The sequence below is a fragment of the Macrotis lagotis genome, chromosome X (genome assembly GCF_037893015.1).
Source record: "Macrotis lagotis isolate mMagLag1 chromosome X, bilby.v1.9.chrom.fasta, whole genome shotgun sequence".
Lineage (NCBI taxonomy): Eukaryota > Metazoa > Chordata > Mammalia > Peramelemorphia > Peramelidae > Macrotis > Macrotis lagotis.
The window spans coordinates 595,503,388-595,527,930 of NC_133666.1; the positions used below are offsets into that span (position 1 = coordinate 595,503,388).

Here is a 24,543-nt window from a genome sequence, read left to right on the forward strand (position 1 = left end):
GGTATAATGAGGTTAAGCAATTTGCCTAAAGTTACAAAGCTCACAGTGGCAAAAGCAGAATTTATTGAATTCCATTAATCCATTAATCTTTCTACCTAACCCACTGACACTGAACAAAAATGTTCCTCTCTTATACCTGTTCCTATTTTTTACCTGCCACTAGGAATGAAGCATATTGGTCAATTTAGAAAAGAGAAAAAAATCCCAGCCATTCTTCTGAAAAGTATAATTTCCAACCTAGGTCAGGAAATAAATATCTGCTTTCAATGATCCATTTTTATAATCTATTATCCATTGTGTTAATTATCTCTCCTGGCTTTGTGTCATCTGCAAATGAAATAAACATGACATTTGAGTCTTTATTAAAGTCACTGATAGAAATATTAAAGAACACAGAACCAAGCAGAGATCCCAGGGGCAACCCAATAAATACCTGCTTTTAAGCTGACATGAAACTATTGGTGATTATTCTGGAGATGTGGTCATTTAATCAATGTCGAACATCTAACTACACTGTTGACTTGATCATCAAGAGCAGAGACAAGTTCCCTGAGAAGATCTATGTATAACACATTTTAAAAAATCAAATACAATTTTCTAACTGATTTACATTATAGACTTCCTCTTCAGGTAATTAATGATGTTGAAGCAAGTATTTAAATTAAATGGAAGGAGTCTATATGGTGGAATGCGTCCCTTTGGAATGAAACTGATCACCCTCTAGTTCTAATTTTGTATTCTCTTGCAAAAATAATTTGCAGAAGCAGTGAGTACATAGAGAAAATCACATCTTATTTGAAGTCAGAGGACATGGGTTTGTCTGTTTGCTACTATTATTACTACCTGTGTGACTTCAGGGAAATTGACCTCATCTGTAAAGGCCTCATCTGTCAAATGGGGATAATAATATCCAGATAGACAGATAGATAGATAGATAGACAGACAGATTTCACAGAAGCACTTATCAAACTGTTAATCAATAAATATTTATTAGTCATCTATCATGTGACTGGTATGGAGATTCAAACACAAAAATGAAATTATCTCTGCCCTTCTATGTAGACATATGCAAAATAAGTGGAAATTAGTTTTGGGGAGAAGGAAATCAGGAACAATCTGAAAAGAACTTTGAAAGTTTTAAAGAACTATATATCACTGGGCACGGAGGCCCGCTGCTGGGGGTGCCTCCTGCTGCTGCTGCGGCCTGCGGGGCGGCCTGGCCCGGGCCTCGGCCTCGGCCTCCGTGGGGCCGCACTGCTGCCTCGGCCGTGGGCACGCAGGAGCTCCGGGGCAGCGCGCAGTGGGACCAGGCGGCAGGTCACACTGGACCCAAATTTGACATCGATCTGCTTGTGTCTCTCCTGAGACAAGAAAATGCAAAAGACATTTGTGTGATCCAGATTTCTCCAGAACTGAAATACACGGATTATTTTGTGGTTGTGAGTGGAACCTCCACGAGACACTTGCAGGCTATGGCTCAGTACATGGTGAGGATGCATAAGTTCCTGAAATCCAAAAGTGATGCTTATATTCGAATTGAAGGGAAGGATGCAGATGATTGGCTCTGTGTGGATTTTGGCAGCATGGTGATTCATTTCATGCTTCCCAAGACCCGAGAAACTTATGAATTGTAAAAGTTATGGACTCTGGGCACTTATGATGATCAGTTAGCTGAGATCACTCCAGAGTCGCTGCCGAAGACTTCATCCTCGGGTTTCCCCCAGAAGAGGAGCCTGCGGCATGGTCTATAGTAGAGGCCAAGAAAAAATAAAGTAAGCTTTGGAGCCACTCGAATTGGGCACTGTCATTCTGAGGGTCTCTGTTTGGATCTGTGTTAGGATGAATGGAGTTCAGAGTCCTGTGATGCTTGGTGCTCTGGGTCAAGCCACCCCCCACCATGGGCACCTGATGTTGGAAACTGGGCCGTGGACCCACTTCAGGGACTCACTAGCTCAGCCTTCCAGACAGACTCCCTTGAGCACAAAGCCCTGCCACCAAACATCCATGCAAGTGGCTGATTTAAGCAGCTACCCTAAATTGCTTCAGCATTTCTCTAATCAGATTTTTGTGGAGCTGTTTGCCTGACTTGACTTCTGCTCACCTCTGGAGGAGTCACTTCTTATATCATTTAAAGAACTCTTTTCAGGGAATGAAATGTTTAGAGGTGGAGTTAGCTTATGAGTTTAATAAGTGCAGAAACACCCCTTTATTTATGGAACAACTTACATGGGGAATCATCTGTACTGCGTCTCTATTTTTACTTGTGGGAAGAAAAGAAAACCTCCATGTGTAAAGTAGGCACCTCAACATGCACTGTTTCTAGATTTGATATTAAAAACATTTGAAATAAAAAAAATATCTAATAGAAAAAAAGAACTATATATCAGTTATGACTTGATATCATTATGAGCAGCAATAAATACTTCGAGATTTCAAGGGACTTTCAAATATATTCCTTTATTTAATTTTGACAACATTCTTGTGAGGACTTGGAACAGATATTATGCCTATTTTACAGATAAGGGAAGTAAGGCACAGAGAGGCTAAATCAAATTCAATAAAGATTGAAACATTTGCTATACATGGCCCTGTACAAAGTTCTAAGGATAAAATAGGATAAAAAAAGAATTTGGTGATAAAGGCAATAAAGAGCTGTACCTGGAGTCAGGAATCAGACAATAAACATCTGTAAGGAACTATACTAAGCATGAGAGATAGTAAAATGGGTCTATTCTCAAGGAGCTCACAGTTTAATGGGAAAGATAATATTTAAACAACTACAGACAAAAAAAGGATGAATTGAGAGATAATCAGTATAGGGAAGACCCAAGTTCAAATTTGGCCTCAATCACTTACAAACTATGTCACCCCAGGCAAGTCACTTAACCTCTGCCTCAGTTTCTTCATCTTTAGAACGGACATAACAACAGTAGTTACCTCTCAGGATTGATGGGAAAATAAAATGTTATAATATTTATATAGCTATTGGCAAACCTTAAAAATAATTTATCAATGCTAGCTATTTATTATTATTATTTTTAAAAGCTTATTTTATAGTAGGAATGAGAAACATATAAAAATAATTGTAATAAAGTTAGAAAATGATTATACCAATAGAAAAGATCCAATAGAGTTATTTGAGAATCAAGAGAGGTCTTATAACAGGGAAGACTCAGAGAATGTTTCATGGAGGAGATGTTCTCCCATACCTTTTAAACTAGGCCTTGAAAGAGGGACATGACAAGGAATGTATGAAAAGGTACACAAATAGGAAAGAGAAATAGGAAAGAGAAAGAAAAAAAATTAAGGAAAAGTGGCAAGGTTTAGTTTAGTAGATTAACCTTAGATAACAAAATTATTTTTATGCTAGACGATAGGTATTAAGAAGACAATACAGGTGTTTAGCAGGAGGAGATATTTAGGTCTCTTTATATGTGTGGGATAAGGGGAATAAAAAATTTATTGGGCACCTACTATGGACCAGGAAGTATGCTAAGCACTTTAAAAATCTTTTTTGATGTTCACAACAATCCTCTGAAGTGGGCACTACTATCATCTCTACTCTACAGAAAAGGAAACTGAGGAAAACAGAGGCTAAGTAATTTGACCTGGGTCACAAATATTCTAAGAATAGAGTGTCTTCCTGACACCAGACCCAGAGCTTTATCCAATGATATTTCATGTGATTATACTGAGAGCTTTGATTTCTTCTTCTGAAAAGTGCCTGTTCATATGCTTTGACCATTTTTCAACTGGGGAATGGCTGGATTCCCTCTCAATAAAGGTCTTCCAGGGAAGACTTGTGGAGGATTATGGAGAAAGGAATCACTTCAGGTATGGTTTGAACCTAGTGACCACTGAGATTTCTTCCAATTTTAAAATACTGTAATCCTGTTTATTTTTATTCAATAAACATCTCAAAAATCTTCCTGAGTCAGGGAGATTATATATTCTATAATGTCTATCACAGGATCTTATAATTAGAAATTCAATATACATTTTTGAAAGTGATCTTTTTTTTCTTGCCTCCTTTCTGCAAATTAAAAAACAAACTTTTCAACTTGTTTTCTTTTGCACTGTAGAATTTCCTTGTACACAGTCCAAAAAAGGATAGGCAATGAGATGTTTGGTGATACATTTATCAGAATACATACTAGTTTCTCATACATAATATTTCCATATTTTATCTCATTTTAGAATCACAATATTCCAATGTATGATTTCATTAACATTTTAATCCAACCTATATTTGAATAAAAATACTTTCTATAATCATGCCACTTGCACTCCAGTTATCATACTATGTTAGACTCTGTGTTATGTTTTCCCACACCTGAAAGTTATGCTGCTATGTACCCTGCCCATCTTTCCGCTCCCTGGTACATATTTTCTTCTCTCTATTAAAATGTAAACCTTGAAGGCTGTCTGTTTTTGTTTGTATTTTAACATATATAATACTTTATATATTCTGTGGATCATAACACCACAAAAATATCTTTTGTATCCAATTTCACAAAAGCCAACAATAGACCAAAATGTCACAATAATCCCAGCATTCATCTCTGGCAAAAGACAGTTGACTGTAATTTCATCCAGTGGTTAATTCTCAAAGTGTGGGCATACTGAAAATGGTTTATCTTGGAGGAATGGTAACTCACTTTGACATCTGGGTCTTTAACAAGCACTCTATCAAATAAAGATCCCTGAGAATAGCAAACTAAAACAGAATGTCTCATTATAAGGGTAATGCTTGCAGACAAGGAGAGCTGTTGATTTAACACTGTGCAAGGAGGTGAACACAATGCAAGAGTTTATTCAGAAGCTTTAAAACTAATGCTTCAGCATCCTGCAGACAGCTTACAGCAGACACTGTTATAGACATTATCAGTGCCTATCAGTGGCAGAGCTGGGTTGAACCTAAGTCTTGTTTAGTGCACATCTATATCATGTTCTCTCCAGTCAAAATAAATAAGCTTCTAGCTAATGGAATTGCTGGGAATATAAAAATCTGAGATGTTATTTGTTAGAGCAAATCTGAAAAGATTCTAAATTTCTCTAAGCTCTTATAAGAATCCAGACATAGGCATCTTTTAGACAGATGCAAGACAAAGAAACTGGAAGACTAGTAAAAATGTAAAACAAGGACTGTGAGGTTTTTCTTTTGTTTTGCTTGGGGAAAGGGAAAAAGAGGAATTCTCTCTGAAATTTATATATCACCTTCCTCTTAAGGTCTTTCAGAATCATGATCTGATGAACTGATTAAGGAAAAAAAACCAAAACATTCAGTTTGGAATGCAGGAAAAGAGATGACTCACTAATTAATATAGGTCCAGATTTTTTTTTTCTTCCTTCCTTACTATGGTATTTCTAAATGCCAAAGTATACTCTTTTGAGAACTTTCTCAGTCTTTAATTGTCCCAAAAAAACTTCAGACATACTATGCTCTTCTCAATATAAATTAGCCTTCTATCATTTTCACTATTAACAAACTTCTGAATACTTTTGAGAGAGGAGAATGGGACAAAAGACCTCCAAAGATGCAGCATGGAGAGACATCAAGGCAAAGGAATAAAGTAGTCATGGAAGGAGGGAAGGAAGAATGGAAGAAAGGAGGAGAAGAAAAGAAAGAACAGAAGGAGTGAAAGGAAGAGAGGAAGAATTTATTAAATACTATATGCCATAAATTATAGAAAGGACTTGAGGGTGAAATTCACAATAACCCTGGGAGGAATGTGCTATTATCCTCATTTTACAAAGAAGAAACTGAGGCATATAGAAATTAAATGATTTGCCCAGGTTCACACAGACTGTTAAGTATTTAAGGTTAGATTTGACCTGTATTCTTCTTGACTCTATGTCCATACCTCTTACATCACCTAGTTGACTCTGAATATTGAGTTAGATACCTCTTAATACCCAAAAAAGTTTTATTACACAGAGCAAGTCCCTTTTCCTCTCTGAATCCCTTTATTATCTTCAAAATGGGAACAACTAGTCCTGGGTTAATAACCAAACAGGGTTATTATGAGAAAACTTTAGACCCTATACATAAATGTGATTAGCAGTTAATTAACAAATTAACAAATCTTTATTACACAGCTAACAAGTGGGGAAAAATTAAATGACTTTAAAGTGCTTCTATTAAAAAAATAAAGTGCTTCTATTCCCTTGAGGAAAATATATAAATATATACAAAATATAAGCAAAGAAAATACAAGATAAATTAGGGAGTGGAGGCAGTAGCACCCGAGGGAAAAAGAAATACTGAGGCACTTGAGCTCAGCTTTGAAGGAAATGAGGTATCGTTCTAGGAAGTTGGGAGGGAAGACACTTAAAGTAGGAAGGCAAGCTGGAAGGCAGAAGAAGATGGACTGTCAGTCATGTGCACTGCACATGAGGTCTGAAGGATCTGTGGAATGTGTGAAGGAGAGTAATGTATGAAGTTAGAAAGGTTGGAATCATGTGATCAAGGGCATTAAATGCCAAACACAACAGTCTGAGTTTGAACTCAGAGGTAAAAGGGATCTATCAGAGTTTATTGAGCAGTATAGTGACATGATTAGGCCTGTGCTTAAATATCACTTTGGCAGCTGTGTAGAGAATAGATTACCAAAAAGGACCAATTAGAAGGTTTCTGTGACAGTTCAGTTGAGGGGTGATGACAGCCTGAACTATGGTAGTGGGTGTGTGGAGAAAATGGTGGGAGAAAGATTAATTAGGATGCTACTGCTATAGTCCAGTCAAGAGGTGATGATAGCTTCAATGAGGTTGGTGGTTCTATAAAAAGGGGGAGAAAAGGAGAGATCCAAGTGTTTCATTTTAAACCTGTACAAGAAGCCCTTAGCCCTTGATCATTTTACACTCCAGATCTAACCTAATACACAATCTTTGATCTCTTCTGTTATCCATCTTTTTTTAGTCTGTAGCTAAACCCAGAAATAGATGAATTATTTAAAAAAAAAAAACAAAATAAAACTAGGCTCTGATCCAACAAGTGCTTTTTATGGGGCAGTAATAACGAGAAAAGATTTTTGAAGCAAAGATTAGCATAAATTAGGAATGCAATACTTTAAAATCCAGCCTAATGAACAATCATTATCCTGTCATGCCATAACCACTAATTGCTTCTGCCTGTTCTCTTCACATGACTTGCATGTATTCTGGAAGGATTCCATAAAGGGGTGAAAAATATAACAATAATTTTGCATTTCTGTAGTGTCTTCACCTACAGAAAGAGGATATTACCTGCTAAATTTGCTCTTAGCTAATTCTCACATATAGGGAATGTTGTTTAAGGTTAAGAAAATCTGGTAAGACAAATAGGCTGATGGATAAACAGGAAGTACAAGGCCTAAGATAGAGTGGAAAGATAAGGAAGTTCAAATGCTCTGGACTTTAATACTGTTAAAAATGTGCTGCTTGTTCACTGCTCTTTGGCAAGTCACATTATCTCTCAAAGTTTAAAAAGATTCTAAGAATTTTAGAACTTTCAACTCTAAATCCTATGATCTAAATAGACAACTGGCATTTATATAGAGCTCAAATTATAAATGTGTATGAGTATAAATTTATGTATTTTAAACATAAATACATACACATTTTATTTTGAATTAGTTATCAACACTAAGGACCTCAAAGAACTTTACTAAATTATTCCATATTTTTAAGACACCTTTTTTTTTAAAAAAAAAAAAAAGTAAGGAAAATGTGCCAGTATCTTTATTGGCCAAGACCTGTAATCACTTTTATAGGAACAGAGCACCAAAAATATATAGCTGGAATGGACATCAGAGAACACCCAGTCTAACGCCTTCATTTTGCATTTGAGGATACTGAGGCTTAGGAATGTTACTCAACTTTTTCCAAGATCAAAAAGGTAAGAATCAAATGTTCAATTTTAACCTGGGTCCATGGACTCCAAAGTTAAAGTTCTTTTGCATTAAGCACACACATCCAGGAAACTCCCTCTACCCACAAAGATAAAAAATTGTTCTGGAACAAAGAGTTGTCTAGACATTGAGGGTTGCGGCATACACAGGAGAGCACAATCTCTCTATGTCTGTCTTTGTCTCTTTGAGGTCAATTCTCTAGCCACTACCCCACACTGTCTCTCTAGTATCATGAAACTGGAACAAACTAGTGTCTTGATTCAAATCACAATCAAACCACTAAAAGAATGAAGCAAAGAAACCATATACTATAAATGACTTTCTGTCATTTTTCTACAGGCAAGAATATTATATTATTCCCGCCTAACACCAAGAATTTGTTGGTGACACACTACATTGATTACTTAGAAGAAATCTCTGGTTTTGTTAAGTTGTAACTACTTTGATAATATTTTTCCCTAAGATCAGCTAGATAATATTCTACATCTAAAACCTACCTATCACTTTAGTTTAGGCAGTCTCACCTCTTACCAGGACCACTAAGTCTCCCTATTCCTAACATTCATCCGTCCTTCTTCATATCTGCTGAAATCGTAACCCTAAAGAACAGTCTTGATCTTGATTCCCTTTCTAAAGAAACATCAGGGGCTCCCTATTTGCCTCCTAAGATAAGATATAAATGTTTCTGCTTGGCAGTTGAAGATCTTTACAATCTGTACTATGCCTCTTAGTTGGCCTTAATTCACATTACTTTCTTTTCTACTTTCAACGTGTTAGTCATACTGACTTACTTGGAATGCCAAATTTGGAAGACACCATTTTTTTGTATGGATCATCCTGGACACAAGAATATATTCCCTCCTCAACCTTACCTCTTCAGAGTCTTTGGTTTCATGAAGGCTTGAATCAGGTGCTCCCTTCCTGAGTGAAGTCTTCCCTGATATCCTTAGTTTATTAGTGTATCTCCCTCTTCAAATAATCTTGGCCAACACACCTTCAAAATTTCCATGTTCCTCTACCAGGTTCGACAAGAGTTTTATTCCTTATATATTTGTAGATCACTCTTTATAATTTACTTTCCTATGTAACACTGGAGTTCAAGTTACAGAAGTATAAGAAATTCCCTTTACATAAAAATAGCCAGAAGTTATGATTAGGATCCAAAGAGAAAAGTATAAAAATGCTTTGTAAACCTTAAATTACTATCTAAATGCTAGCTATTATTATTTTTTTTTAGGTTTTTGCAAGGCAAACAGGGTTAAGTGGCTTGCCCAAGGCCACACAGCTAGGTAATTATTAAGTGTCTGAGACCGGATTTGAACCCAGGTACTCCTGAGTCCCGGACTGGTGCTTTATCCACTGCGCCACCTAGCCGTCCCTATTATTAAAGAAACTATAGTGCTCAGTTATTTTGTGCTACACCCTTTAATAAGAGATGAAAATATCAATATAATTAGGATAAAAATATTCTTGGGGAAGCTAGGTGGCGCAGTAGATAAAGCACCGGCCCGGGACTCAGGAGTACCTGGGTTCAAATCCGGTCTCAGACACTTAATAATTACCTAGCTGTGTGGCCTTGGGCAAGCCACTTAACCCCGTTTGCCTTGCAAAAATCTAATATATATACATACATACATACATATATATATATATATATATATATATATATGTTCTTAAATTGCTTACTCTAAAGATTAAAGCAAATATTATGGATATGTAAGTAAAGGCTGCTATTCCTGTATAGATGTTTTCTAGATTGATAGAAAAGTTGGTATTTTGCTAATGTTGGTAGGTTTTATTTTTTATTTTAGGTTTTTTTTTTTGCAAGGCAAACGGGGTTAAGTGGCTTGCCCAAGGTCACACAGCTAGGCAATTATTAAGTGTCTGAGGCCAGATTTGCACTCAGGTACTTCTGACTCCAGGGCCGGTGCTCTATCTACTGCATCACCTAGCCATCCCTTTGGAAGGCTTTAAAAGTAAAAACTTTTTGACACAAATTGAAGGTAGGGGTTTTTAAGAATTATTATCCCCAATAATTTAAGGGGATGATGAGGAAAATTTTAAAATGAGGAAAATCCAGGGGTACAAAGTAACATTCTCAAAGCCCCCAGTCGGTTGGTGGCAGTTACTGGCTTTGAAGTCAGGATTCATTCCCTTATGCTATGATGCCTCCTACACAGAATTCCAATTCTGTGATTCCATGAAAGGCTTACTTGATTCCCCCATCATTCTCTCCCAAAAAATTATTTAGTTTCACATAGCAAATGTTGTCAAAATGATTCTAGATATGGTTGGACAAAATATGAACTAATGACAGCATATGTTCACTTACCCCTATACCAAAAAGGGAGCTTATTTGTAGACAATCTAGGTTTCTGATTCTCCAGACTCCCTAGTTCCTAAAATGATGCTTTACTGGATTCTTAGAATATGAAACCTCTCTCTCTCTCTCTCTCTCTCTCTCTCTCTCTCTCTCTGTCTCTTACATAATCTTTGTAAGGATAAAGGTTAAAAAAACACATTATCTATTAACAACTGTAAAAAATTTTAAAAGGTTACAATTTTTGTAAAAGCACAACTATTTAAAAACACTTTACAAAAGAGAATAAGCCTCAAAAAAATACCTTAAAATTTTAGTTTTTTTTTTTAAAGAATAAACACAAAGGATTTGTTTCCATGACCTTAAAAACCAGGATTTCCTTGAGTGACACACTAATGAAAAAGATATCTTTAAGACCACTGGAAGTCTTGACTCACTATAGCAGAGACATCTGACATTCCTACAAACGTTCTTGCTTCCAAAATAGAACTCCCTCTCAGTCTTGAAAACAGAAGGTATAATTTTAACCCCTCAGGCTCAGAATTTGGAATGGAGAAGACAAAGAAGAGAGAAAAAAAGGAAAAACAAAAGAAAAAAGTGAATGTAAATCACTGAGTCATAGAATACTCATATTCAAGGTGACAGGGATCTCAGAAATCATCTACTCCAACCAAACCCCTCCTTGGGGAGACAGGGAGTTTAAAAAAGCACATAAAAGAAGCATCCAGTGTTCCAGTAGATCTATGACCTCATCCTCATCCTAGAAATTTAAGAATTAATGAAATTATTTTATTTAAAAAGTAATTAATGAATTCATTACTCAGGAGTCTTCCCTTCCTTAACCCTCAGCTTGCTTCCCAAGGATAAGAGCAGCCAGTTGGGAGTAGATTATCAGAATGTTCAAAATAGTCTAATTACTTTTGCAGAGACACAATTAGGCAAAGTTGTTATATAGCTGCTGTTGTTTAGTCTGACTTTTTATGACCCATTTAGGGTTTTCTTGGCAAAGATACTGGTGTATTTTACCATTTCCTTCCCTAGCTTATTTTACAGATTAAGAAACTGAGGCAAACAAGGTTATGTAACTTGCCCAAGGTCAGATGGTTAGTAACTGAACCCAATTGGAACTCAGGAAGATGTCTTCCTCACTTCAGTCTTGGCACTCTATCCACTGCAGCAACTATGTGACTTCACTATATAGTAGTGATATTATTGGCTTCCAATCAAGAAGACCTAGATTCCAGTCTCAGCTATCAAAATGTAACCTAGGCTAAGTCACTGAAACCCTGAGACTCCATTTTCTTAGATATAAAATTATAATAATAAAATACCACCTAAATCCCAAAGTTGTTGTGAGGAAACTAATTTGCAAATTCTCAATATTATATAATAAAAACATGGGCTATTCTTCAAAAAGCAACTGAACTGTTTTAACTAATAACTGCTGTAACTGTAACTAATATCTTTTCACAATGGAACATCAGAGAATGGATCCAAAAAGATTCTTGATTTTAACTTACCAGAAATCCTCTCCTCCTCAGGTGGTATTTCCAGATACTCCCAATTGCTAGGGTCTATCCCTCCTTGCAAGTACTCCATCCCTCCACCCCCACAGTGCTGCACTTACATATCTAATTTATAACTATTTGACTTTTTTGAACTCTGAATAGTTCTACACATAGACGAGTTGTCTCTTTCAATAGAGTATAAACTCCTTGAGGATAGCGACTATTTCTCTTTTTTCTCCTCTGTCTAGCATCTAGCACCATACCTAATACATAGTAGGTGCTTATTAAATTCTTATTAATTGATATAAACAGTATTTTAAGAGAAAAATTTTCAAACCTTTGGTTCTAAACAGGCAGAAACCTAATTTTAGGTTCTCAGTATTCTTGATATCTGGATATAGTCTACATTTAGGAGCTTTACTTTTTCATCACCAAAAATTAGAATATGAAATATTAGAATACTGTTGGCTGAAATAAATTATTTTCCTGATATATGCCTTAATCATGTTGTTTATATTAGCTTATGTTATATAGTACAAGAGCAATATAAAGTTACTTAAGAAGCTTGGAGAAGTCTAGAGTGGGAAGGAAAGATTAGGGAGAGGGAAAGAAACCTTCCAAGGCACTAAAAACCAAAGTGCTAGGGCTTGGTACATAAGACCAATACTTGCCTCCACACTATTATCAGTCCTGTAATAGGAGTCTGCTTTAGCCTTTTTAAAAAACTGCATTACAAAACAGGACAGCCCTTGAATTTCAAACTCACAGAAATAAAGGAATGCAGCAAAAAGAAAATGAGCCCAATTGAAACTGGCCTTTTGTTTGGAATGCATACTTCTGGCTCCTGAAATGCAGACAAATGCAGGGTTCATTTTTAGCTGTTGATGAATCTGAAAGTAAAATCTGAGGCTTTTAGAATTAACCACACAAGCAAGGAGAAAGAATGCAAATACAGATTTCTAGGCTCTGTTTTGTGGGGCATATAGACTCTAGGAGACGGAATATACCTGCTGGCCCAAGGCAGTTGACTATAAAACTGTTAACAAGGATGTCCTTGGCAATCTAGATCCTGACAGATAACTATTTACACAGACTCGGAGAAATATCTTCACTGAAGAGTCAGGGAGGTTAGCTCTGGTATTTTGGCTGCATTCCAACTCAGATAATTACATTTTGCCTTTCAGAGTTCCCTCTTCAAGTTTCAAATGGATACAAAGTGGATCTTCACTCCATGCAGGAAATGTACACATCCTCCCTATGTGCTTGATGCCATTTTTCTGAAAGGAAACGTTCATTCCAAAAATCCACTGGAGGGTTTCCATGTGTTGAAAATTATGCCACTATGACAGAATGGGACACTGGGAAAGTGGAGACTCAGAAGACCTTTATATTACATACAGGTAGCAAGGGGCACAGCAGAAGCCACAAAGTTACTCTGAGGGCTTGATGGTATTCCTTTCCCCACCTTCCAGAATTACAAGTGAGTCAAGTCCCTTTATTAAAGAATACAGATATCTGCTCTGCCACTTAACAGGCCTAGAGAGCTGAGCAAAATACTGAGAGATTAAGTTACTTGCCCAAGGTCTGTGACAAAGTCAGTGAGAGAGATAGGATTTAATTAAACCCATATCTTTGACTCCAATATTAATGATATCAAGAGAAATGTAGGTAAATTCTATATTCTACAGAACATGACGAACCTTCCTGTAAGTTTACTGACAGCCCCAGTTCATGATCTTTGGACTATAAAAGTAGGCTTTTGGTATTATTCATTCAACAAACATTTATTAAGTGCTTGCTGTGTGAAAACATTGTGCTAGGTGCTAAGAAAGATACAAAGTTTAACTATCGTATAATTTTTACCCTCTTGTTTATGTTATAATTAGAATGATAAGAAATCCTTTGGTGCTAATGATATGTAACCTGCCAATCTAATTTTATTAGAATCACAATTTAATATCTAAATGATACAAAAATAACATTTTAAGCAAATTCCTAAAATAAACAAAATTATTGGGCTTTTTTTAAGGCAAATGATCTTTTCTGTCAACCTGAACTGATTTCTCAAGCAGAGGGTTCAAAAGTACATTAGATTATTTCTTCCCTTTTCAAGATGTCCTTTATGAAAGTGCTCATATATGTAATTTAAAAGACAACTACTCTATGTGTTAGAAGCTTTAGATGCTGTGACTAATTGTATTAAAAATAAAGCACAAACATGGACCAAAAAAAAGCAAGATAGTCCAGACCCTCAGATCTCCTACCTCTTTGCTCAATCATGACTGCTTTGTTCACACTTTTATTTTAAAGTTAATAAAAACTAAAGGGAAAGGTGAGCTATGCTATCCTCAGTTTCTCCTGGTTCACCTTCTACAATTTCATGTTCTTGGAGCTAAAAATCTACCTTTCTGTGGATGGTTATCTATTTGACCAGCAGGTGGAGTCAGTAGAGAAAAAAAGAAAAAAATAAACAACCTTAAATGATAACTATATAATTTGCATTGGAAATCCCCCCCCCCCCCAAGTATTTTTCTCCATTTTTAACAGGGATTTAGCCAGTCTGGCAAAAGCTAGTTTAGGGTGGCATTTCCACTTCATTTTGGTTTCTCCTATTACACTTTCTTGTTTGAATTAAATTTAAATACATTTCATGTCATTTCCCAAGAAATCATATACTGATCAATATAAAAGATGCCAGTTATTATGAAAAAGAAAAAAAGAAAAGGAAGATGTTAAAGCTACAGAGAACAGCTGGATCATTCCATGGTTCTAAAATGGAGGGAGTATGTCTCTATTTTAGTTTTATTATTGTAATAATGGACATAGTGAAAAAAATAGCCACAAATAGTTCACGTTGGACCTGATATATTATTGCTTCAAAATGGACTAAAGACAGGTACTTTTTGAATACCTGAGCAAATGGCAATATCTAACAGGAACAGATATCAGTAAGCAAATGATGTATCTTAAAAAGAATACTGGGGCGGCTAGGGTGACACAGTAGATAGATATAGCATTAGCCCTGGAATCAGGAGTACCTGAGTTCAAATCCGACCTCAGACACTTAATAATCACCTAGCTGTGAGGCCTTGGGCAAACCACTTAACCCCATTTGTCATGCAAAAACCTTAATTTAAAAAAAAGAACACTAAGAACTTTTTAAAAGGATTTTTAGGATACTAGAATTTTTTTAGGATTTCTATATAATTTTCCTGTCTGGTTCTTGAGTACTTCATTTCCTACCTATCAGTAACTTCATCAGGAGAGCATCTGATAGTCTGATGGGAATGGGAAGACAAGATATTAGGAAAACAAAATATCAATGAAATACAGGTGGTTAAAGTTAAAGGAAAAATCAAAAGGTAAAGAATAATCCTGGATTTCAAGTCTTTTGTTTAACATTTATTCAGCACTTACTGTGTATAGAGCACTGCCAATTTCCTCCAAGGAAGTTTCTGCTACTCCAATCTCCAAAGCAGACTACCAAAAAGTATGATTAGGAAGATTTAATTCTTTTGGCACTCAGCTCCGTGGACCCTTGTGCCCATCTAATTTATGTAAACCAATGTATTAATACTCAATGGGCTATCTATTCAATTACACATAATATTGTCAGGTCAAGATATATTTTTTAGTCAACTTGATATTTCCCTCAGATTATTAGACTAATGTCTTTTGAGAGTCTGTGAAGACCCAATGAATTCTGTAGGGTTCAATGTAATCAGCAAAAATGTCATCTGCTAATAATGGTACCTAAAATCTCACTATCTATAGGGAATTCCTCTTCTATTTGAACTTTGTGTGAGCGATTATCCATGAAAGTGTCCAGCTCCTGTGAGGAACACATGAATGCTTTCATGATAAAATAGCTTATTGTGGTATCAAAAAACTGGAAATTGAGAGAGTACCCATTAATTGGGAAATGGCTGAACAAGTTGTAGCATGAGATTGTGATGGAATATTATTATGCTGTAAGAAATGATGAAGGAAATGATTTCAGAAAGGCCTGGGAAGAGATTTTAGGTCTTAAGTTTCACAAAATGTTTAACTACACCATCTAATCTGATCTTTGATATTAAACTGTGAGAAAGAGTGGCTATTATTACTATTTAACAAGTGAATAAATTGAGGCTCAGTGGCAGACTACTTAAGACTTAGAGTCAATCATCTTTTTTAATACATAACTTCTTTTCTGTAATAAGAGAGTAAAACAAAAATTACTAAAGTCATTAGTAGCAAGTAGTAATTATTATTCAATGAAAATTAATTAATTTTATTTAATTAACCATTTAAATTTAACTAACCTCTTAATTAATTTTCAAATTCTATGTATGCTTATTATAATCCCCTACCTTTTTATTTAATTGGAAGAAATGGCTACTAACATGTTAGTGTCAGAAACAGATAATCTTAAAATTATATAACACCTCTAATTTACTCTACAAAAATAGAATTTTATTTTCCTCCATACATAATGGAAAGACTAAAATAAATCTTCAGATAATATCAATAATTTCCATCATAAAATGAGCAATGCTTTAAAAAATTCACCATACTTCTTTCTAACACTCTATTGGATCACGATGCTTAGAAATCAATGAAGCTGCCCTAGTCTCAATCTTGCTGCATCTAAAAATGAATTTTAAAGCAATGGACTTAACTATGCATTGCTTTCATTCAAATAGTTTACCCCCCTCCTCCAAAAAAGGTAGAAGGATGGGAAAGAAACACAGCAATAGTTTTGTCTTTTGGTATGGGAGTAAAGAGGAGAAAGTGAAAAAACTAAAAATTTACCATCTCTAAAGATAAAAATGGAAAAAATATTGGTCTCTTCAAATTTTTGTTTACAAGAAGAAATAAGATAAAAGACTTATTTTTGTGGGAATGATTCTTTTCAATAATTAGTACTTTTTCAATCAGTGGATATTATGGTCCATAGCAAAAGAGATGGTGAATTTTTCTTTTCCTTTCTTAAGTTTACTCAGTCTGTAATAATAAAGCTAAATAAAAAAATCATAAATCAGAAAGGAAAAATTGATGTGAAGGAGTTTGAATGTCCTGGGGGAGGGGAGAAACTTTTTTTAAAAAATGATAATTTTGGGGAATACTGCAAACAGCTGGTGGCAGGCTAGTCATTCATTCATTCATTCCTGGCATTGCCTGGAATCCCAAAGTACTTCCAGGGAAGATGTTCTCCTAAAACCAAGGTTTTAACTTTATTCCTGAAAGAGTATAGCAATCATACTGTGATGAAAGAAGGAACTATTGCAAATTAGCCTCAAGGAAACATAGAGGGTTAGTTCAATAACCGAGAAAAAAGACAAGACAGCATACCATTGTTATTTGGTCATTTCAATTGTGTCCAACTCTTTGAGACCTCAGTTTGGGATTTTCTTGGCAAAGATAATGGAATTGTTGCTATTTCCTTCTCCAGATCATTTTACAGATGAAGAACTAGGCAAACAGGATTAAGTGACTTGCCCAGGGTCACACAACTACTAAGTGTCTGGGGCCAGATTTGAATCAAGGTAGAAAAGTTTCCAAGCCCTTTCTTTATCCACTGCACCACTTAGCTGCCCCAAAGACTGCATATTAATATGAATTGATAAAGCTGCCTTAAAAATCTGATTTTTATCTTTCAAGTGATCAATCATCATCTCTCACAAAGTAACAATATTCATTCATTCAGCATTTTTAAAAAATTAAAATACTCTCCATGCATAAATCACTGTTAGATAAGATTTGTTTCCCTGACCTTTATTAATAAGGGAAATATGTCATGACACAAATAAATACAATGCCTAACAATATAAATACATGATTTTACCCACAAAATATTCTATGAAGTTTAAAGAGTCCTAGAACCCTTCCTACTCAGAGAATCAAGAAAGATTCCATGGAGATGGTAGAACTTGAACTGGGTCGTTAACATTTGCAAGTGGAAAGCATTTCTGTTCTAATGAGAAAAGGCATAGGAATATGTTGGGGAGATTGCAATCATACATTCTCTTTCTCTCTCCTTTGGTCTTTTTGTCTATGTACCTCCTTCTATGTATCCCTCTGTCTCTGCTTCTCTCTCACCTTCCAACTCTTCCCTTCTACCACCTTCATCTTTCTTAATCCCAGGAGTGGCTCAGATATTAAAAACAAAAGACAACCAAATAAACTAACCCTTCCTTTAAACTTACTCTATCCTTAAACTTTGATATGCTATCTTGTTTCCCCTTCTGACTTATCAAGAAAAGGTATAAAGATGTTTGCACATGAAACAGCAAATCTATTATGTTGAACCTGTTATTCCTTTTAAATATATAATGAAGTTATTTCTTTGTTTCTCCTTCCTTCCCATCCATCTCCCTCTCTAGAGATGGCTACCATTGGACACAATGTGTATTTTTTGCATATATTTATATATTATTATATATACACGTGTGTCTGAGTGTGTTTGTATGTATAGATACACACAGATACACACACACACACACACACACACTTGTATTTATCCCCTTTTTCTCTGGATGCAGAGTCTTGCTTCACATGTCCTTTGTAGCTAGAGTATTTCTAATAGTCAAAATTATTACTTATTCTCTCAAAGTTGTTCTTAAAACAATATTGCTTTTTGCAAATGTTTTATGTGTTTTTTTATCTTTCTTTTTGTTCTGATTCTTCTTTCATAACTTGATCAATATGGGAAATATGTTCAACATAGTAATACATTTATAACCTATATTAGATTACTTTCTGTCAGGGAGAGGGTGAAGGGAAGACAATATGAAACTCAAAGCAAAATGACTGTTGAAAACTATTGTTGCATGTATTTGGAAAAATGAATTAATAAAAAAGCAATATTGCTGTTACTGTATACAATGTTTTCTTGGTTCTTCTCATTTAACTCATTATTTTGTGCAAGACTATTCATGTTTTTCTAAGATCACTGAGCTCATCATTTCTTAGAGTGCAGTAATATTCCATTACAATCATATCCTACAACTTGTTCAGTTATTTCCCCAACTGATGGTATCCCTGCAATTTCCATTTATTTGCCATCATAAAAAAAACACAACTACTATAATTATTTTAGAGTATGTAGGTTCTTGTGCTCTAATCATCTTTGGAAACAGACCTGTCTATTACCAAAAGGTAGAAGGTACAATGGATAGAGCTTAAGACCTGGAGTCAGAAAGATTTAAGTTCCAACTTGGCCACAACACTTAGTAGCGGATAACCCTGGGCAAGACATTTAACCTCTAGGACACTTGTTTTCTTCATCTATAAGCTTCAGATAATAATAGAAGCTATCTCCTGAGGTTGTTGTGACAATCAAATGAGATAATACTTTAAAAACATTTGACAAATCTTGAGTGCTCCCATAAAGGTTATCATCATCATCATCATCATCATCATCATCATCATCATCATCATCATCATCATTCACTCCTTTCCCCACATCTCTACTTATACTTACTGATCTCCATTCTCCTTCATCATTGCCCAGTTACCTGATTTCACCAGTGAAAATGGAAGTCAAAAGATTTTGTTAACTAGATTAGTGTCTCTGGTAGAGAGACTATCTGATTTTCCAGGCTAAAAATAATTTTTTCCTCCTTAAATCTCTTAATCTGACCTCTCTAATGAATTTAAATATTTAATTATGAGAATTAGAAATTATGCAAAACAGTAGGGCAAAGTGAATGGACTCGGAGTCAGAAAGACCAGTATTCCAATGCTACTTCCTTTTTCAAGGACCAAGTCTTAAATCCAAATCACGCTGGTCAACAATAGGTTTCAGTCTAAGTCTCAGGTCATTGTTTGAGCCCAGATGCCTCACAGTGTAAATCATAATAGTTTATATTTTGGCCAGAAACTCTGGATCTTACCCTCCCAGATTTATTTTTTTTCTACACTAGGTAACAGAGGCCATTTTCTGTTTCATTTCTTACCCAGCTTTAATCACTGAATGGGTAGGTATTGCCTCAGTCAAACTGAACCTTGGGAAAGACCTTAACTTAAGGGTCAAGGTCTCCTACTGTCTTCAGGGCCATCTCCAGATATCCTAATCTTTATCTTGCCACTGGACCTGATTAGCTACAGAAGAGAAAGGCCATCTTCCACAACTTCTAATAAATATTGTTTGTGAGAATCCAGAAAACTCCATAATCTCTTAGTGCCTCAGCAACTCTCTAAAGCTATAAATTGTTGTCACTAGTCCTTTTTTTTTGCAAGGCAATGGGGTTAAAGTGACTTGCCCAAGGCCACACAGTTAGGTAATTATTAAGTGTCTGAGGCCGGATTTGAACTCAGGCACTCCAGACTCCAGGGCTTGTGCTCTATCCACTGCGCCACCTAACTGCCCCTTGTCCTTGTCCTTGTCCTTGAGGAGGACCATGACATCTGGGAGATAATGGCATGACATGCAAATGAACTGGATTTAAGTGAGGGAGGGCTGTACAAAGTCACAAGTCTAACTTTAAAATCATAAAATTACAAAGCAATTGTTGATCTGCATTAGGAGAATTTCTGGGAATTTACATGATGACATCATAAATCCATGTACAAAAAACAACAACCACACACACACACACACACACACACACACACACACACACACACAAATACTCAAAATTTTATCTTCTATGACTTATTTTTAGCTCCTTGAAACTGGAATCAAGTCTTTGTATATATATAAGGAGTTTATATATATAAGGAGTCTTGTATATATAAGGAGTTTAATAAATGCTTGTTAAATTAAATTTCAGTGAGTACAGGATGGGTAAGATATCAAGTATATGAGGACAAACAATGTGATGATGAGACTGGAAAGGTAGTCAGAATAAAAAGTAAATCCATATTCTTAGTCTCTTTCCTTTGCATGGAAGAAAATAAAATTCCTGAAACTGTAAATATAAACAGCAAAAGAACACCTTATCAACTTAATACTCTAGACATGACTGCACTAATCTGGGTGCTACATTTTTATTAATATTATGTTCAATATGCACTGTACATGCTGTGCTTGAGGACCCATTCAGGCAGTGAAAATGACAAATGGATGCCAAAGGAGGAATGACAGACTGCTACTGAACCTGTCCTAGTAAATAAAATGAGGGGGGTCAAGGGCAGTCCCTTGCTGGTATTTAAAGAAGCTGAGTATCATTTGCATTAGATGAATATATCTCAGAGAATCCATATCTATCCTGAGATAACGCTTTAAGTATAAATCTCTATTTTGATAGTCAAGGTTGTTTTGGGGTTGTTTTTAGCTAAAAAGAGATATCATTCCTTGGGATAAAGAATGAGATGAATAAATCACAGATAACTATAATGCATACACTTGTGATAAATGTATTAGAAAAGTACTAAACAAAGTATTATATAAAATCTGTGGAGAAAACCAACATTGGGAATAAGAGAGGAATCATGGGGAAAAGGTCCTTTGAGTTCTTATTAGGCAAGAACAAAAGGTCATTGATTCACTTACAGAATAGTAGTAATGGATTGCCCATGATGTAAAATGAATTTTAAAATGTCACATTAAAGAAATATCTCTAAGGAAAAGATATAAATGGCTATTTAACAAAGTAGACAAAGATACCACATTTCCATAATAAAAATGCATAAACAAAGTACTTTGCAATTCTTTATTCAAAATACAAGATACAAATCAAGTTAAAAGACATTTATTAAACACCTGCCACATATAATAAACAAAAGCAAAGAAAGGCAAAAACAGTCCCTGCCATCACAAAGCTGACAAGTGATTGGAGGAAACAGTATGCAAACAACTACCTCAGTTTGTATGCTGCCCTGAAGGTGAGGAAAATATAAGTTATAGCACATTTCATCTGAAACAAATTAAACTGGATATAGTTTGAAAGTATTGGATGATATAAAAAATAAAAACGACTATTTCTATTAAAAAGTCTGATGAACATACTCAATTTTGATCAATGTATAGCATGGAAACAACGTAAAGACTGACAAATTGCCTTCTGTGGGGGGTGGGGGGAGGGAAGTAAGATTAGGAAAAATTGTAAAACTTAAAATCTTTAATTATAAAAAAATATGATGAATAAAAATAGACATTCAAAAGAAAATTCTATTCCTTATACTTCAAAGGAAAGTATATAGTTTGTTATTTATGTAGCTGTCATACCTTCTCTATTAGGTCATAAGTCCATTCTTTACAGAAAATGCTTCCCTGCCCCATACACACACTTAATAGTGCTACAAAAATATTAACATAACTTGATAAAACTGATCTAAAAACCTGGTTTTTATCTTCTAAGTAACAATCATCTCTCACAAAACTAAAATATTAATAAATATTATTCATGTATAAAGAACTGATGAATAGAAGTAATAATTTTACACACATATACATACACACATAACCATAAATGTATATATTTGTGTCTAATGGTAGATATCTCAAGGGTGGAAGGTGTGAAAGGGAAAAATAAAAATAAAAATAAATGTACTACTATGTTTTATGTGCAATTTTTAAAAAATTATACTGTGTTCAGGAAATGCTTGTTTTATTTCGTAAATTAAATAAGTAAGAATTTTAAAAAAGAAAGCAAAATGAGATTAATGCATAAATACAGTTTACCTGGAATGACTCAGTCATATTGTGAAGGGTCATGTGCCTGGCTTCAGTGTTTTTAAGCAATGGAATGAATAGGTTAGGCTTCATTAGGAGATTGACTTTGGTTACCAATATGGAAAACAGATTAAAGAAGCAGACACTAGTTAAGGAATCTCCTCAAGCTATCTAAGTGAGAGTGTTGAAAGCCTGAACTTGGAAAATAGAGAAAATGTAGGTAAAATTATGGAAAAATATTTCTTAGGTAGATGTGATAGTACTTGAGAAGTAAATATGGGATACGGGGAAATGGAAGAATTTTGTTTTAGAAATTGAGCACATGGGATATGTGGTAACATTAACAGAAATAGAAATAGTGGGAAGAAATCTAAGTTTTGTGAGGAGGACAAGTTGATTTGTGAGCATATTAAGGTATTTGTCAGCCATCAAGGTAGAAATTATCGAGTAGGTAGATGAAAACTCATGATTAACTTTGTAAAGATAAAAAGAGAATAGCTTAATGGATAAAGAGCTAGACTCAGGATGATCTGAATTTGGATCTCACTTGAAACATTTATTAGTCGTTTGGCTCTGGGCAAATCATTTTACCTATATGAGGTATGAACCTATATGAGGTTCAATTTCCTTACTTATTAAATGGGGATAACAATAACACTTAACCTGACAAGATTTGCTGCAAGAAAAAAAATGAGATAATGCATGTAAAGATGTAAAAATTTGTAAACCTTAAAACCTACATAAAAGTGAGCTCTTATTACTGAAGCTACCAGTTTAGTAGTTATCTGCATAAAGGTTATAACTGAAGAATGGGAGTGAATGTGATTAACAAGAGAAAAGGGCTGATGCCACATTTTGGGGGAACATCTGGGTGACCTCAATGAAGTGACCTTGAAAGGAATAAGAGAGAGAGAGAGAGGAGAAAGAAAGGTGAAATCAAGAGAAAAATGTCAAAAAGGAAGGAGGTATATAACCATCAGATGAAACAAAATAAGAGATCAAAGAATAAGAAGAGGTCAGTGGATTTGAAAATTAAAGTATAAAGAGCAGAAGAGGTAGAGGAGTAACTGAAAGGTAAACAAATGCTAACAGTGAGCTTATTTATTTTTTTCCAAAACTTTACAATGTCAGTTATTGCTATTATTATTATTAGCCACTAATGTGATGATTGATACTCATTCCAAAATGAAATTGAGGAAAAATAATATGCAAAAGAAGAAAAAAAAGAAACAGCAATAAAACATGGAACCAAATAAATTTCACATAATCACTGTCACAAAAGCTAAATAATTTAATTAATAATGTTATTATGAAAAGACTCATAAGACAGAATGAAAAAATAGAAATAAAATTCACTGAAAGTTTATGGCCCACAATCTTATAACTGGGAAGGATTTTAGTGTTCATCTAGTCCAATTGGTACTCTTTTCTGTGGAGCATGATACCAATATATTAAATTTAGTCCCTCATAAATGACAGATACAAAAGAGATAGGGAAATAAATTAAATGTAATTCCTCATAAATGAGATATAAAATAGATTTCAGCTCTAGCCTATTGTGGGAAAGGAGAAATTAAATGAAAGAAATAAGAACCAGTGATCAAGGTCTAAGTGAAGGAAAGAATAAAGAAAAAGCAAAACAGGGAAAGAGAGATACATCTATAAGAGGAAATAATAGAAGGAAAGACAGTTAAAAAATCTTAACTATAAATGTGAATAGTAAAAGATTACCTATAAAAAGGAAAAGAGAAGTAGAAAGCAAAATACATGCTGCTTATAAAAATGAATGTGAAACAAAGATTTATAGAGTTAAAGTGACAAAATTTAGCAGTTTATCATGCTTCAGGTAAACTCAAAAAAGTATCAATCCTTTTTTGTAAAGGCAACAATAACAATTGAAGTTTAAAATATGTGTTTGGTGTAATGAATAGAATGCTTAGGTCTGGAGTCAGGAACATGGAATTCAAATCTGGCATTAGATAGTTACTAGCTATATGACCCTGGGCAAATCACATAACTTCTGCCTCAGTTTCCTAACTGTAAAATGGGGGATAATAACAGCATTTACCTCACAGAGTAGTTGTGCAGTTCAAATAAGAACTTTATAAAGCTCTTAGTACCAAAAGCTAAATAATTTAATATATAATGCTATTATTGAAAAAAAATCACAGGGCTCGATTGTCACAGTAGTCTCTATATGAAGGGTTATTTCCCTTGAAAATTTGC

The 24,543-nt window shown here is 34.8% G+C and overlaps 1 protein-coding gene and 1 pseudogene across 6 annotated transcripts in view; one reads left to right on the forward strand and one right to left on the reverse strand.

The window, feature by feature from the left end:
• The window catches only part of ASAP1 (ArfGAP with SH3 domain, ankyrin repeat and PH domain 1), a 606,433-nt gene that overhangs the window by 220,357 nt on the left and 361,533 nt on the right, over nucleotides 1–24,543 (reverse strand). The window lies entirely within an intron of this gene.
• Nucleotides 450–1,788, forward strand: LOC141496924 (mitochondrial assembly of ribosomal large subunit protein 1 pseudogene; annotated as a pseudogene).